The 18,258-nt window shown below is 41.3% G+C and overlaps 1 protein-coding gene across 2 annotated transcripts in view; it reads right to left on the bottom strand.

Annotated features, from left to right (window-relative positions):
• Positions 1-10,223, bottom strand: part of FBXO34 (F-box protein 34) — a 79,973-nt gene extending 69,750 nt beyond the window's left edge. The window contains exon 1 of one of the 2 annotated variants that reach the window (XM_007986751.3): positions 10,062-10,223. The gene's annotated coding sequence lies outside the window, so the exon portion shown is untranslated. Of the gene's footprint in view, positions 1-9,617; positions 9,854-10,061 lie in introns of those variants that run through there. The other variant, XM_007986752.3, reaches the window with a different exon arrangement.
• Between the last annotated feature and the right edge of the window lie 8,035 nt (positions 10,224-18,258).

The following is an 18,258-nucleotide window of genomic DNA, read 5'->3' as shown; positions in this document are numbered from 1 at the left end:
ATGTCTAAACCTAGGCAGGTTTTCATTTGGAGAGTAATATCATCATCCCACTGGAATTTTTGTCCAACTAACCTGCCAACTGTGTATAAGACTGAAGGGGGGCAAACATAGAACTATAAAAAACCATCACAGACACAATTACAGAAATCTAAATTCACAATGATCATTGGTCTAGATCTGTGCTATCCAATACAGCAGCCACTAGCCACATGTTGCCTTTGGCAGCTGAAATAGTAGTAGTCTGAACTGAGATGTGTTTTTTTGTTTTTTTTTTTAAGGAGGTGGGTCTCGCTCTGTCATCCAGGCTGCAGTTCAGTGGCAAAACCATTGCTCACCATCACCTCAAACTCCTGTGTTCAAAGATTCTCCTGCCTCAGCCTCCCAAGCAGCTAGGACTACAGGCATGGGCTATCATGCCCAGAGGGATATGCTTTAAGTGTAAAATGCACACCAGATTTCAAAGATGTTATATGAAAAAAAAGACTAAACTATTTCAGTAATTTTTATATTGATTACAATGTGAAATCATGTTTTGGATATATTGGGTTAACATATTTTTAAAATATTTTTCATCTGTTTCTTTTTTTCTTTTTTAATGTGGCTAACTAGAAAATGTTAAATTACAACATACAAGGTTCATATTATACTCATCCCTCAGTATCCATGCGGGATTGGTTCCAGGACCTCCCATGGACACCAAACTCCGTGGATGCTCAAGTTCCTGATATAAAATAGTGTAGTATTTGCATATAACCTATGCACATTCTACCGCATACTTTAAATAAACTCTAGATTACTTAAAATACCTAATACAATGTAAATGCTAGGTAAAGAGTTACGCTGTACTGCCATGACAAGAAAAAATATCTGTACACGTTCAATACAGATATAATTTCTTTTCCTCAAGTATTTTCCATCTGAGGTTGTTTGGATCCATGGATGCTAAACTCACAGATAGAGGGCTATTTCTACTCAACAGCACTGCTCTACATAGTTATCTCAACTTTTCTAATTCTCCCATCTCCATTTTTTAAAACATTTTTAACATGTACCCACAAATATGAAATGTGATATATATACATGTATCACTGTACATGATATATATATATACATGATATATACATATGTACCACTGTGTGTGTGTATATATCTACATACCACTGTACATGATATATATACAGTAGTACATGTATATATATCATGTACTAATATATTTTACATACATATAAAATGCACATAAATACTAGTAGGATGAGAAGAACAAACAGAAGTTTCAATATTTTTCTTTCCACAATCCAATGGACTAATCCACACACTACCACACTGGAGGTTTCAGATATTATCAAAGAGACTAAACAAAAAAAGGCAAACGCAAATGAAAGTTTCACTAAAACTTAATGACTGGTTGACCATGGAAGTAAAGGGAGAGGATGGACATAATGCTATTTGCTACTCAGTATTTACTGGCTCTTTATTTTTTTTGAAGGGGAGGGGCACTTAGCAAATCTTCCAGATCCTGCCATCCACTGCTTCTCGATTTTCCCTTGGAAATCCACTTCCTCTCCCATGATGCTACTTAGGAGGGAATGACCCCCAGCTCCAGAGGTAGGCCCAGGCTCGCTCAACTAATTAGCAAAACCTATTTCTCTTGCTTTAATCATTGATTCAGAAATCACAACATAACCCAAAGTCAATGAGACACAAGAATACATTTCTTGAGCTTCCAGAAAGAGAAACTCTCTTCTAGCAGTGGTTCTTAAGCTGAGGCTCACAGACACTCCAAGGGTTTATATACAGAATTCAGGGTGTCTTTAAACTCAGATGAGAAAAACAAACTACATCTTTAACCTCCAACTGAAATTTAGCATTTCCTTTTACTGTGAATTCAGCCAACACACCACAATAGTATTATATTAGCAATATCTGTTCATTTTGTCACCAGTAGAAATCACAGATATTTATTTTCCTATCACATGATCTTTGGTTGCAGATACCTCCAAATAGTGATAATACTCATCACCACTTGGAAATTATTAGACCCCACTAAATATATACATATTATATATATATATATATGTATATACAAATATACATATATTTATATATATTTTTATATATACACACATATATATGTTTTGTTTTGTTTTTTTTTTTGATGGTCACCCAGGCTGGAGTGCAATGGCACGACCTCGGCTCACTGCAACCTCCATCTCCCGGGTTCAAGCAATTCTCTGCCTCAGACTCCCAAGTAGCTGGGATTACAGGCGCTCACCACCATGCCCAGCTAATTTTTGTATTTTTAGTAGATGAGGTTTCACCACCTTGGCCACACTGGTCTCCTGACCTCATGATCCACCCGCCTCGGCCTCCTAAAGTGCTGGGATTACAGGCGTGAGCCACCATGCCTGGCCTTCACTGAATCTTTTTATAAAGAAACAGTGTGAACATGGTGGCTCATGCCTATAATCCTGGCATTTTGGGAGGCCAAGGCAGGAGGATGGCTTGAGCCCAAGAACTTGAGACCAGCCTGGGCAACATGGCGAGACCTCATCTCTATAAAAAACTTAAAAGTTAGCTGGGTGTTGTGGTGTGCACCCGTGGTCCCAGCTACTTAGAAGGCTGAGAAGATTACTTGAGCCTACAAGGTTGAGGCTGCAGTGAGCCGTGTTAGCACCACTGTACTCCAGCTTAGGCAACAGATCAAGAACCTGTCTCAAAAAAAGAAACAGATATTACCAACAATTTTTTAAAATACTTTTATAACTATATTTTAATGTAACTAGTTTTCTTTGTACAGTAGTCCTATATATTTTCCTCTGGACTTGACAGCATGAGGATGTAGTGCTTGAGCTGCAACAAACGTGAACACAAAGGGACAAAACCACGGAAGCTGAGCTCATTAAATAAAAGGAAGAGAAAGATGAAGTCTGATCACAAGTATAACCGAATCAAGCTTCACCTTTGGAATTTTTAATATTGTGAGCCAGTGAATTTGAGTTGGTTTTCTGTTATATCAGCAATAAAAAATCTAAATGATACAGTTTTCAATAGTTTCTACCTCCGAAAACTAGAACAATACCCATGCCTTTGGACTGAAAAAGAAAACTTAGAAAAGGCTTAACTTTGTCACAATGAGGGAATCTGGGGAAAATGAGTTCAGTTCCTCACAAACTGAATGTACTTCAGACTCAATACTCCAATCAAGCTCTCACATGCACTTCCTGTTTTATATATAGGCAATGCTAAGGTTTCACATACGACCTAAGTATGGGCGAGCAGACATACCGCATAAGATACAGAGAACAGAAAGTACAGTCCTACCCAAGGAAGTTAAAGTTCTGATGGCAGCTTTCTGATTCAACAACATGGTTCTCAGTGGTGTGGTGGCAGTAGCCCCCTTGGCAGGCAAGCTCTGCAGTGTCATTCAGGGGTTTGTTTCTAGAAGTTCAGACTAATCTGTTCATGCAGCCCACTCAAAGTTTACAATCTCTTTCTCTCAATAAATCCTGTTTGCTACAACTACTTAAAGCAAATGCTCTTGCTACATGATCCTGAATAAGCCAAAGTAAAAAGGGATATACAAAAGAAGCATCTTCTTAGTAGTCAAAAACCCAACAAGAGTTAACAGTTTATGAATAAAAATGTAGGCATGACTTGGATAGAATAACTGAGAAGTTATAATTACCCAAAAGGTAAGGGCTGGATTATAAGAAGGAATAAAGGTTCAAGAACAGAGCATTAGATAGTCTGGATCTGGAAGAGAAAGAATCGTCAGAAAAGCTGAGAAATTAGAGATAAGCAAAGAACTAAGAGAAGAGAGAACTCAAAACACGAAGTCTTCTATACAACTAAGTACCAAAGATGACAAACAGGATAAAGATTTAACAGAAAGATCTGTGAAAAACATTACTTCCTTCCTCAAAAACTATCACTGGGTACAAAATAATACTCAAACTCCTTCCAAAGCCTGGACCCAACCACCCTGCCTGCTACTGTTCCTTTATACAAAAGCTTCTAGTCAGTCTTTAAAAAAATAAAAATAAAAAATTCTTCTCTGGATCCTTAAATAAAGGCCTGTCCTTGTTCAGTCAGGCTGCTATAAAATACCTTACGTTGTGTAACTTTTATACAACAGAAATTTATTGCTGACAGTTCTGGAGACTGAGAAGTCCAAGATGAGTGCACTGGCAGATTCAGTGTCTGGTGAGGCCCTGTTACTCAGAGATGGCACCTTACAGGATGGAAGGGACAAAGAGCTCCTCAAGCCTCTTTTACAAGGGCATTAATCCCACTCATGACTTAATCACCTCCTAAAGGCCCCAGCTCTTAACACTATCACACTGGAGATTAAGTTCCAACATTTAAATTTTGGAGGGACACCAACACTCAGACCTTAGCAAGACCCACTCCTAAGAAACTTTCCTCCTCTGAATTCATGTAACATTTACTTACCTCTCTTCAGATACCTAATTAAAACCCAAACTAAGCCCATGGTACATGCCAGTTACTCAGAAGGCTGAGGATCGTTTGAGTCCAAAAGTTTAAGGCTGCAGTACACTATAATCAGGCCTCTGAACAGCCACTACACTCCAGACTGGGCAACATCTAGTCTCTTTTAAAAAAAAAAAAAAAAAGGCAGCCAGGCATGGTGGCACACACCTGTAGGTAGACCCAACTACTCAAGAGACTGAGGAAGGAGGATGGCTTGAGCTCAGGAGCTCAATGTTACAGTAAGCTACGACTGCACCACTGTACTTCAGCCTGGGCAACGAAGCGAGACTGTCTCAAAAAAACAAAACAAAACAAAAAATTGAAGCACAGAGAGAGCAAGGGCTATATTCTTCATTTCTTTATACTCTGAACACCAATCACAATGCTACCCTAATGTACTTCTAACAAAGCAGATCATTTGAACAAGTAGTTTCAGAAGAAAGTTGTAGAAATAAGACTGCAGGAGATTAAACAGCTAATGAAATTAACCTACAAGGTGCCGGAAGGAACTTTTTGTGGTGATGGAATGTTCTATATTTTGACAGGGATATATGGATTACACAGATGTATGAACTTGTTCAAACTAACAGAATGGTATAAGATTTGTACATTTTACTATATACAAGTTTTGACTAAAAACAAGTAAACAAATTTATTAATAGGCATCGGGAAATGTCTAGGTGTAAAGTATACTTTGAAATACAACAAAAACAAAAGGATTGATGAATGGATAGACCGATAGATAGGCAATAAAGCAAATATAGCAAAATATGACTAACGATATAGGGATGGTAAGTATTTAGGTATGCAATGTACAAACAGTTCTTTCCACTTTTCTGTAATGAATGAAATGTTTCACTATAAAATCCTCCAGAAAGAAAGCAAACACTAGAAATGAAGGCTGTGAGAGGCTTGCGTACTTCCCAAGTTCATCAATTAAAGAAAAGGATTGACTTTAAAGGAAAAGAAGGTAAATGCGAAAGGAGAACAGGTATTCGGGTTGTGCCTCTTTTCTCTGCTTCTAATTTTAGATTGCCTATACAGACTAGTTCTGGCCTTGAGCACTTGTTCTTGCCTCTAAGGAAGCCCGAACTCACTAAGTTCCATTCATTCTAGCACAATCTCAATCTGTGGTATCTAGATCCTTTGTCTTGGGCTATAATAAGCTATTCCCTATTCTTTTTAACTAAGTTTATAATACCTCCTTAAATTGACCTTTAACTAACACCTCTGGCCAATCTAGCATAACATAAATAGTTTATCCTTTTTTTTTTTCTCCTGAGACAGAGTCTCACTCAGCCACCCAGGCTGGAATGCAGTGGCGCGATCTCGGCTCACTGAAAGCTCCAACTCCCAGGTTCACACCATTCTCCTGCCTCAGCCTCCCAAGTAGCTAGGACTACAGGCACCCGCCACCATGCCTGACTAATTTTTTGTATTTTTTTTTTTCAGTAGAGATGGGGTTTCACCATGTTAGCCAGGATGCTCTCGATCTCCTGACCTCGTGATCCGCCCGCCGCCGCCTCCCAAAGTGCTGGGATTACAGGTGTCAGGCACCGCGCCCAGCCAATAGTTTATCCTCTTGACCCAACACTAGCCTCTCACACCCAAGACCCACCATAGCAAGGCAATGTTAATTTGTTTTAAGGGTCCTTGCAGCAAGGACATTTCATCCCTGTGTCACAGATCCTGAGTACGCGGCACAGAAATCCTCAAAAAAATGTTTGCTGGATGAATGAAATTCATACCTAAAAATGCAATAACTACACTTACATAGCACTTAGTTTCATATTTACAACTATACTATACAGAGGGTAGGAAATGTACATGTTAGGTTTCTGAAGCTGAATATTTTTAAAGGGACTAATGAGAGCCTCTTCTGTGGAGCATTAACTAGAAGATGGAGGTTGGAATGAAAGGTTGATAAGTTCTTTTAACCAACACTAAGAAACAACTACACTGTATTAATGCTCTCCTGGAAAATACAGTATGTCATCAGCTTCAAAATACCATATGCATTAACTAAAGGGGAGAAGATAAATTATGCAAAGATAAGAACTGACAGGAATTCAATTTCCAGATGACCTAAATGCATTTCAAGTTAATCTGCTCTTTTTTGTTTTTGTTGCCTCCAAAGGACTGCAGATTATGCACTTGCTGAATTTTGCCTTTGTCACACATGACCTAACAAGGAAGGCATTCATCATACCATAGTAGCTTCCCTCAAGTATCTGGTTCTAAACAGCTGCAAATTTTGGAAGATAAAACTAAATGATGTCTCTAAAGATAAGTATGTTCTCTCCCAAACAAATACTAAAACAAGATTAAAATTTACTGGAATATAAAAACTGTCAAATTAAGCTAGCTGAACATCAATTAAGTTTAAAAAATAAAGTAAAAATTTTATAAGAATTTAAATCCTAAATGTTAATAAATTGATCCAATAAACATATCCTGAGGAATTTCTACAATACAGCACTCTCATTCTTGACACTTGCTTTTATCCATCAGAAAGATGCCACATAACAAATGACTGTTTAATTTAGTGCCTTCAAATTACATAAGTGAATGACTTAAAATAATAAACCAATCTCAAAATTAATTTCCATAAAACCATCTATATGAAGTAAAAGCTGCTTCCCAGACCCAAAACTGGAAAGCATGGGTGAAAAATATCCTGCCAAAAATAGAAACAGACTGTAAAAATGTTTCACACGAGTTATGGCTTGTTAGATAACTGCACAACAACACTCACTAGCTGACTTTTTAAATATCTGTCATTGTTCCTCAGTCACATCAGTATGCCCTACGACATGTATTCTTCACCTATTAACTCATTTTCCATGAGGAAAAAGTAAAACTTCGCAATTGCTAAGCAAAACAGAGGGGAAAAAAGCACTGCCAAAGAGCAGGTGTCTCCTTATCAGCTGTAGGTCTTTCTGGTTTAGTCTGACTTTCATCCTTTCCCGTTAATACTAGTACACCTGGCCGGGAACAGTGGCTCACACCTGTAATCCCAGCACTTTGGGAGGCTGAGGTGTGCGGATCACGAGGTCAGGAGTTCACAACCAGCCTGGCCAACACAGTAAACCAAAATACAAAAATTAGCTGGAAATGGTGGCATGCGCCTATAGTCCCAGCTACTTGGGAGGCTGAGCCAGGAGAATCGCCAGAACCCGGGAGGCAGAGGTTGCAGTGAGCCGAGATCGCGCCACTGCACTCCAGCCTGGGCGACAGAGCGAGACTCCGTTTCAAAACAAACAAACAAACAAACGAGTACACCTAACTTACACAGAGCCATGTAGCCGGCCCCAGAATGGCTACCACTTGGGAAAAACACATGCAAGTGTCCATTTTGGACCCCCTTCAGTTGCATTACATAGTATCTTGCCAAGATTCTTTCATCTTCAAGAGAAGGTTGACTAACTCTCAATATCAGCAGTTTCATACTAATTCAGGTGCCTCTCAAGTCTCTGGTTATCCAAAGGCTCAAATTTGTGTCTTTTATACAAAATTTTGTATACAAAGTTTGTATATACAAAAAATAATTTGTACACAGAATTGTATCTTTAGAGACTTCACTCAACACTGTCAGCATAAAATTCCTAATTTCTTAAAAGAAGGAAGAAAAAAACAACTTTCAGTAGTGCACAAAATGCTGTCAAATTCCCAAGGTTGTGGTGAGGATCAAAATAAGATGTACAAAAAAGCCTTGTTTTGTGAACTTCCAGTCAAATCCAATAATACCTAACAGGGGTAAATTTTTGCTTTTATTTCCTGCCTGAAAATGGGCATAACTTCCACCTGCATGTTGATGTAAAACCCAGAGAGACAATATGTTATCAATCACCTTTAAAAGACAAACGGGGAGCAGGAAGTATTGAGAGAGAGAGAGAAAAAAAAAAAAAAACCCTACCATTACAAGTCAAGGTCAGTGAGGAAGGATTAAGGACTTCTACTCAAGCTTCCTGCTAAAGACACCAATTGTAACTATGCTTCAATTTTAAGCCATCTACCTTTTGAACTAGATTCCATTTACATTATTCTACAAAGAGGAGGAAATGAAAAGTACTGATATGCTGGAATACCTGAAGAGGGTCAGTTACTATGACAAGTGACTAGCTTCTCTTCCAGTTTAGATCTCTTTTGAAAGCTTTGGAAGAAAACAGCATTCATTGACAAATCATTTTTTTTTTAATTCTGTAATTTCATATTTAAAAGCACTAAAGACAAAATTTTAGTTACCTATCCAGACAAGCGGTCCTGGAATATGTTATTATATTAAGTTACAGCCGGGTCTTAGTAAGAAAGCAAGAAAAAGATTTGCTGCTGACTTCTAAACCATGGTAGCACGGGGTGGTAGCATGGTAGCACAGGGTAGGATAGGGACAACCTGGATAAATTAATTCCTCAGGTAATTATTATTTAAGACAAATGTTGGATTAATTCAAACTCCTCCCTCCCCTTACAACAGAAAAAAAAAAATCATGTAAGATCCACTCTCCCTCCTCCTAGTCATTTTCTAACAAAAAATGCTAACAAGCAGATAGATGTCCAGTTAAAAAAAAAAAAAAAAAAAAAGTAAAGCAAACTGATTTATCAGCACTAGAAGTGGTTCTCTTTTTTTCAGTAATTCTGATCGCAAACCATCAAACTATGAATTTAGCTTCCCAAAAGGCTTTTTACATTACACCCTCCAAAAAACCTCCTACCTTGACTTAAATTTTTCTAAATCAGATGTCTTATACTAAGCTGTACTCGCAACGCTTGCTGGACAAGAAGTTAAAGAAATTGACAACTATTACATTAAAATTGCAAAATGCTGATATCGAACAACTTTCGATTCAAATTCACTGCGATTCCAGGCGTTTGTGGAAGACAACTTCCTTTTTCTCCCCTGCGGGTCCCCCCGGCCCTTCCGCGAGCCCAGGTCCCCGCCCGGGCCTGCGGTGACATCCCAGGACCCATCTACTGACGTCACAGACACGCGGACCCACAGCTCTATGACTTCATCGCGGACTGGGGACGAACCGCAGTCGGCTTGCGCCAGCCCAGAGGCTGGGGAAGCGTCCGAGCCTCCGTCCCGCCTCGTCGCCAAGGAAGGTTAAGGACAAGCGCCAGCTCACCTGCGCTGGGGCAGGGAAGGGCAGAGTGGCCGAGCGCGACAGGGGCGAGGCGACCCAAGTCCAAAGGCTGACTTCCTCACCGCCCGAGGTCCCGTAGGTGGGAGCGCCGGTCCGGTGCCCGCTCACGGCCTGTGATCTCCTCGGCTTCAGCCGGGACCAGGGACCCTACTCCCTACCCGCCCGACCCTCCGTGGCCCGCGGGGGCGCTCAGAGCCCGGGCCGTGCGCGCGGGGAGGGCAGCCCCAGAGGAGGCGCAGGCAGCCGGGTCCCTGCCCCGGACCCGCGGGCGGCGCCTCCGCCCCCACCCCCACCCCCACCCCCGCCCGCCCGGCGCCCCGGGAGCGCAAGCAGGCGGCGGGAGGGGGCGGGGAGCGGCCACGGTGGCCGCCGCCGGACCCCAGCCGCGCGGCCCTTGCGCCACGCCCCACCCCGGCCCGGACTCACCTGCGCTCCTGCCCCGGCCACGGCCTGGACCGGGGCTGCACCAGCCCGATGCAGCGGTGGCGGCGGCAGCGGTGGCGGGAGGCCTGGCTCGCTCCCCACCGCTGAGGCTGACCGAGCACCCAGCACGGCGCGGCGGCGCCCAACGCTCGCCCCGAAACCCATTTGTTTGGCTAAAACGGAGTGACGTCACGCGCCGGCCCAATCGACGGTTGACCGGGGGAGGGGCCACGGAACCAGGGTGTCACGGCGCCCCCTGCCGGCCACTGGGGGCGGGAAGGGGGAAAGTGAAAAGGGAGACCTGCATGACGCGTCTGCAGCCCCCAAGTGGTAGAAAATAAAAGTTTGAGCACTACTGTGGGGAATCAAACCCCCTAGGCCAGCCAGAAGGGTAGTGATGCCAGGGTTCAGTCAGCAGACATGTCAAGTTTATGAATATTCGTGGGTAGACTTGAAGCTATAAATGGTCTCAGATACTATTAGATAACCTAGTAGACCTGGATCCCCATCTTGGTTCTGCTGCTAGCTTGGAAGGCTGGGGTTCAAGTTTCAATTTGTGAAATGACGAAATTGGAAGGGTCCCTTCTGACTCTCTTTCCCATGCAAATCATGGCAGGGATACCTGTCAGAAAGTAGATAAACGTCGAGGTTGACACCAAACTGTTAAAGTCTGTAGAAGCTTAAGGACTGGTTAATGATGGACATAAATTTTTAATACTTTACATTCAAATCAGAGGGTCAGTGAGGAACTTTTGATCCCCAACCTTTAAACTTATTGTTTTCATTGTGAAAGTAATATTAACCACATTGAAAAACATGAGGACAATGTATTTTCTTTTAGACCTTTTGCCCCACCACATATATTTTACTACACTGTGTAATAGTAGTTGTATGCGATATTGCATCCTCTTTTCACTTTTATAAGCATTTCTCATATTTCTACATAAGCTTCATAACCAGTTTAACAGCTGCATAAAAATACATTAAGTGGACATAAAATTTACTGCATTAATTCTCTAGTTTTGGACATAAATTGTTTCCTTCACTTTTTGCCATTATAAAGAAATCATAGAACATCTTCATGAATGTAGATTTTTAAAGACACCCAAAAGTGAAATTACTAGGTGAAAAAGACTATCAACACTTTCACAGTTACTAACACAAACTGCCAAATTATTTTTTAAAAGTTGTACCAAGTTACACTTAAACCAGCAACTTTGATTTTAGCCAGTCCTTAACAAAAGTGCTTTTGTCCAATTATAAAACTACTCTTGTAAAATGTATGTGTAAAATCTTAAATATTAAAACATAAAAACAAAATAAATATAAATATTTCCCATAATCTCATCACCAAGAAATAACCACTTAATATCTCCATCTAGACCTTTATCTATACACATATTTTTAATAAAAATTGGAGAGGGGAAGGCCAGGCACGGTGGCTCACATCGCAAAAAGAAAAAAAAAATTAAGGAGGGGTGTTATGTGGTATACCTTGGCATCAAACTGTATGTCTGATTTAATATATGATCAATATTAGCTCAATATATCATGATCATTTGAAGCTTCTTTATGTCATAGTTGGCTCAAAATTGTAAAACTTCAATCTATCCTTTCAGATTCATCTTAAACACTGTCTTTCTTAAAACCTCTTGATTCCGTCTGGGCATGCTGGCTCACGCCTGTAATCCCAGCACTTTGGGAGGCCGAGGCAGGCAGATCACTTGAGGTGAGGAGATCAAGACCAGCCTTGCCAACATGGTGAAACCCTATCTCTACTAAAAATACAAAAGTTAACCCAGTGTGGTAGTGCACGCCTATAGTCCCAGCTACTTGGGAGGCTGAGACACTTGAGGTCAGAAGATCAAGACCAGCCTTGCCAACATGGTGAAACCCTATCTCTACTAAAAATACAAAAATTAGCCCAGCGTGGTAGTGCACGCCTGTAGTCCCAGCTACTTGGGAGGCTGAGGCAGAATTGCTTGAACCTGGGAGGCGGAGGTTGCAGTGAGCTGAGACCACACCACTGTACTCCCACCTGGGCAACAAGGGTGAGACTCCATCTAAAAAACAAACAAACAAACTTGATTCCTGTTGATTAGAGGAATCAAAAAGTTGATTCCTCTAATTTTTTCTCTTCCTTTATGGCCCTTATATTACTCCACACACATCTTCCATATGTGTATTTAATAGCCCCGCTAGATTCTAAATTGCTAGGGGAAAGATTATATCCTAGTATTCACTAAAGAGTATTGCACTTAACATTGCTTAAATGTTTAATGAATAATTACAACCATATTAGTGATGTACACTCTTCTCATGACAGTAGATGAGTATGATGTCTGTTTTATAATGGTATTGGCCAGGCCCAGGGGCTTGAGGCTACAGTTAGCAGAGATCACACCACTGCACTCCAGCCTGGGCAACAGAAAGAGACCCTGTCTCAAAATATATATATAATGCACATATATATGCATATATATATATATGTCTTTACTGCAGTGTGTTAGTATCCAACATTACATTTATGATGTTATTACATTTATGATGTATCATCCGGACATTGTTTTAAGTACTTTGCATACTTTGTTTCATTTAATCAGAAAAACACCTCTGTGAGGTAAGGACTATTGTTATTTCAGAAGAGGAGAGTGGGGCTTAAAGCATTAAGCTGTTTGGCCCAGGGTATAGAGTGAAACTTAGCAAAGATTCCAGAGCCCTGACCATGTCACTATATTGTTATTAGGAGTTTCAAATGGGTCAAAGACATTGAAACTGCAAAGCATAATGCAGATATGATTGAACTGAAATGACAGTGGTTTCCATATGAATAGCACATCATTGTCAAAAGTTCCATCAGAGTTCATGTGTTCTAGAGCAGTGCTTCTCAAACAATTTGTAGTTAGATTAGTTTTGTTGTCATTTTGCTTTGTTTCTAAATATTTAGTACACTGTGAACTGATTGTTTTGTAAAATGTCATAAAACTGAAAACCACTATAAAAATGAAATTAATTTTCAAAAACATAATGAAAGCCCAAACTATTAATTATTATATTTTTTCATCTTTTTCTTGAGATGGGATCTCACTATGTTGCCTAGGGTGGTCTCAAACTCATGGCCTTAAGCAATCCTCCTTTGCCAACCTCCCAAGTAGCTGGGATTACAGGAGTGAGCCACCATGCCTAGCCTATGAATTATTGATTACTGAAGTCCACAGACATAAAATTATTCCATCAAATTGCTAGTAAAGTTTCTAAAATCTTAATCTCAATTTCGCTTCTTGTCTCAGATTGGCCAGTGGACCACACTTTGAATAGCCCCAGTCTAGGAGAAAGAACTAGGAGAGAGTGTACCCATGTTAGGCAAGACCTTCCCTTGATTCTGTTTCTCCATTTGTATAATAGCAGTGGTCTCCTAGAAGCAAAGTCAGAAGAGCCAGTATAGTTTATCAACCCACAGGCCCTGTGGTAGGTCCTCAGGAAGGTGCTCCCCAGGTGGGCATGGGATGGCACACTGAGGCCATGGGACTGGTAAGAGCAGAAAGAAGAACAAGACTGAGGTGGCACAGCAGCAGAAAAGTTCTAAATGTATATAGTATATATAAATTAGGTTATTCCATTAGTAATTAAAACTTAGTTGTCTCAAGCCAGCAAACATCATATTAAATTAAAACTCAGTGCAAGGGGCTTGTCTTGTATAGACTTGGTTTCATTTCTGTTCTCTGCTCAGAAAAAAACAAAAAACAAAAACTAAGAACTTACTGTTTATTCCTCAATGAGCTTACTCCAACCTCCAAAGAAAAGCACCCACTGCTATGGTTTGAACGTGTCCCCCAAAGTTTATGTGTTAGAAACTTAATCCTCAATGCAACAGTGTTAAGAGGCGGGGCCTTTAAGAAGCAATTAGGTCATGAGGGCTCCGGCCTCATGAATGGATTAATGCTATTATCAAGGGAGTGGATTACTTATCAAGAGAGTGAGTTACTATAAAAGCAAGCTTGGTCGTCTCTATCTCTTGCTCTGTCAGGTGTTCTCTTGCTCTTCCACCTTATACCGTGGGATGACGTAGCAAGAAGCCCCTCAGGAGATATGAACCCCTTGACGTTGGACTTCCCAGCCTCCAGAACTGTAAGAAATAGATCTCTGTTCTTTATACATGACCCAGTCTCAAGTGCTCTGTTATAGTAGCACAAAACCGACTAGGACACCCACCATTTCATCTTCTCCCTCTCACCCCCAGCCCCTCCTTATCAAACTTACTTCCCCCACTGCTGGAGAAAGGAAACCAAGACGCAGTCTCCATTAGACTTTGCATCTAGACCCATCTTTGCTGCAGAACCTAGGCCACTGGGCATGATAATGCCTTTCCCTACCTACTTGACGGTGTTATTATAAAGACCTAATAAGAAAAGAGAAGCAAAAGTGCTTTTAAAAGTTTCAACTTTGCAAAGGTAAAGCATGCACTTAAAAATATGCCTGGAATGTGGCTGTTGGAGCATGTTTCAAGCCCTGAGCTTATGCCCAGGTTTATGCATGTGTGAAGCTCATTGGTGATGATGGGGGGATGGGCAGGAGCTACTCAGCCGTGATAATATAAATATTATCCACAATGAATAGAACAACTCAGGAAAAATTAGAAGACCAAGGCAGCAGACTGTCTAACAGATATGGGTATATCTTATAATTAAGATGTGGATGGTGACATAAAGTTGAATAAGTATTAAAACTAGGAAATCATAGTTATAATCCTTCTTTTTGGATCTTGTGCCCCTGTGAAAATCTGATAAGAGCTAAAAACCAAGAGTCTCTTTGGAGACTTTTGGCGGAAGTAAAAAAAGCACACCCTGATATACACACACAGTTTCGAAGATAATTTTAATTGTCTTAAAAAGTCCCTTAGATCAACTTGCCTTATAGTGATCTGCACTCCCATGGGGAGTGTAAGAGACATGTAGAGCAAGGACAGCCCTTCTAGTAAAATGGATGGGAAACAAATCAAGGTCCCAGATCCCCCTATCCCCACGGTATTGCCCTGAGAACATTCAGAAGATGGTTTCTACACTATCAATACAGCGAGCCACACAATTTCCATAGGTATCTTTTTTTTTTTTTTTTTTTTTTTGAGACAGGATTTTGCTCTGTCGCTAAGGCTAGCAGTGGCACCAGCTTGGCTCACTGTAGCCTTGACCTCCCAGGTTCAAGTGATCCTCCCACATCATCCTTATAAGTAGCTTGGACCACAGATGCCCGTCACTGTGCCTGGCTAATTTTTTGTTGTTGTTGAGATGGGGTCTCCCTGTGTTGCCCAGGCTGGTCTCAAACTCCCAGGCTTACATGATCCTCCCAACTCAGTCTCCCAACATGCCAGGATTACAGGTGTGAGTCACTGTGCCCACATCTCACTTCTGATAGCATATAAAAGGAGAAATTCCGGCCGGACGTGGTGGCTCACGCCTGTAATCACAGCACTTTGGGAGGCCGAGGCAGGCAGACCACGAAGTCAGGAGATCGAGACTATCCTGGCTAACATGGTGAAACCCTGTCTCTGCCAAAAACACAAAAAATGAGCCATGGGTGGTTGTGGGTGCCTGTAGTCCCAGCTACTTGGGAGGCTGAGGCAGGAGAATGGCGTGAACCCGGGAGGTGGAGTTTGCAGTGAACCGAGATTGCACCAGTGCATTCTAGCCTGGGCAACAGAGTGAGACTCCATCTCAAAGAAAAAAAAAAAAAAAGGACAAATTCCAGCCAGGCTCTGTGGCTCACAACTGTAATCCTAGTAAATTGGGAGGCTGAGGCAGGCGAATCACAAGGTCAAGAGATCAAGACCATCCTGGCCAACATGGTGAGACCCCCCACCTCTACTAAAAATACAAAAAAAAAAAAAAATTAGCTAGATGTGATGGCACACACCTGTAGTCCCAGCTGCTCGGGAGGCTGAGGCAGGAGAATATTGAACCCGGGAGTCGGATGTTGCAGTGAGCCAAGATCACGCCACTACATACCAGCCTGGCAACAGAGCGAGAGTCTGTCTCAAAAGAAAAAAAAAGGAGAAAGTCTTTCTCTTGCTAAAGTTATAAGCAAGGCTTAGACTGAAATCTTCACATTCTTTTCATCAAAATTAACACTTGGGCAGATTAGATAACAGGCCACAATGGTCTCCAAGTCCCACCTTAATGTTTGAATTTTTACTAGAATTCTAGGCACAAGAAACAATCTGCATTCCTGATGTCCCTACATTTAAAATATATATATATATATATATATTATATATATATATATATATATATTTTAGATGGAGTCTTGCTCTTGTCGCCCAGGCTGGAGTACAGTGGCACAATCTCAGCTTGCTGCAACCTCTGCCTCCAGGTTCAAGTGATTCTCGTGCCTCAACCTTCCGAGTAGCTGGGATTATAAGGATACACCACCACGCCCAGCAAATTTTTGTGTTTTTAGTAGAGATAGTGTTTCACCATGTTGACCAGGCTGGTCTCAAACTCCTGACCTCAGCTGATTCGCCGCCATCGGCCTCCCAAAGTTCTGGAATTACAGGCGTGAGCCACCATGCCTGGCCAAGCCTATATTATTTTTTTTTAAAAACAACCACATCATAAGGTGTTTGTCTTACTTGCCATAAAAGAAAAACTTTAGACAAGTTAAATTTAACAGAGTTTAACTGACCAAAGAAAGATTCACGAGTCAAGGAGCCTCCTGAGTCAGAGTAGGCTCAGAGAGACTCCAGCACAGCCACGTGGTGGAATAAGATTTATGGACAGAAAATGGAAAGTGACATACAGGAAACGGAAGTGAGGTACAGAAACAGCCAGATTGGATACAACTCAGCATTTGCCTTATTTGAACACAGTTTGAATAGTTGGCCACCTACTGGCCAAAATCCCGGAGGCTGGTACCAGCCAGGGGGTTTAGTACTAAGAGGTAGATTAGTCTGTTTGCACATTCAGTTAGGTTTCACTTTACTACACATGGATAAATTTTTAGGCTGAACTTAAAATATGTAAGGAGGCAACTTTAGACTAAACTTGATTTAAAATTTGTTTTCCTTTTTTCTTTGTTCTTTTCTTCCCCCATGCGTGATTGCTCGCATAGTCATTTCGGTAGAGGGTAGTCACTAATAATTGATTAACTTCATATCCTAACCCTCAGGGGCTGCCCTCGAGATTAATGAACTTGTTTTTCTTTCAAAGAAAAATTATTCCCGGGTCATTCAGACCTCCTTGATGGCATTCAGAAGTTTGATCGGCCTAAGGATCTCACCTTCCACATAGCTACCTTTCTCATAAAAACACTCAGTTATGTTCAAAGGCAGGTTGGATTTGAGAGTTTGCCTCTTCTACCCTCACACTTTGGTCAAATTGAATAAGCTTTCTCTGCTCCTAAGGCTGACGTATCTGTATTCGGCTGACTGCACACCAGGTACTTGAATCTGGCTTTTGGGATTCTACGACAGTAGAATAATTTATGTTTAAATGCTAGAACGATTTTCTGCAAGGACAACAGTGATCTATATTTAGAATCATTTAACCCTTGCAGTTAATGAAAGATGGAAGAAGTTTTTGAAAGGGAGAGGGAAGAAAATGAGGGAACCTTGCTCCTTAGGAAAGTGGGATGTTCCCCAGGCAGGGTTCTCTCCACAGCCAATAGAGTCAGATTAAAAGACATGATCCAGGCCAGGCACGGTGGCTCACTCTTGTAATCCCAGCACTTTGGGAGGTCAAGGTGGGTGGATCACTTGAGGTCAGTAGTTCGAGATCAGCCTCGCCAACATGGTGAAACGCCCCCCATCCCTACTAAAAATACAAAAATTAGCTGGGCGTAGTGGTGGTTGCCTATAATCCCAGCTACTTGGGAGGCTGAGGCAGGAGAATTGCTTGAACCCGGGAAGCGGAGGTTGCAGTGAGCCAAGATCGCGCCATTGCACTCCAGCCTGGGTGACAGAGCAAGACCCTGTCTCAAAAAATAAATAAATAAATAAAATTTTTTTAAAAGACATGATCCAGATAAGACCATAGACTCTGGAGCTTGAACCTGGAGGTTTGGACCTTTTAAAGAACCAGAAGATGAAAGAGCTGTGCATAGGAGACTAGAAGCCAAAAGAGTAACATTGCCTTAAGAAATAGAAGGCAAAAAAAAAATCACAAAAGGAGAACGCAGGTTTGCATTTCCCACTAATTATTATAGCACA

This window comes from Chlorocebus sabaeus, chromosome 24, assembly GCF_047675955.1.
Source record: "Chlorocebus sabaeus isolate Y175 chromosome 24, mChlSab1.0.hap1, whole genome shotgun sequence".
Taxonomy (NCBI): domain Eukaryota; kingdom Metazoa; phylum Chordata; class Mammalia; order Primates; family Cercopithecidae; genus Chlorocebus; species Chlorocebus sabaeus.
The sequence above is the reverse complement of the archived record's forward strand: the minus strand, read 5'-3'. Positions and strand labels throughout refer to the sequence as shown.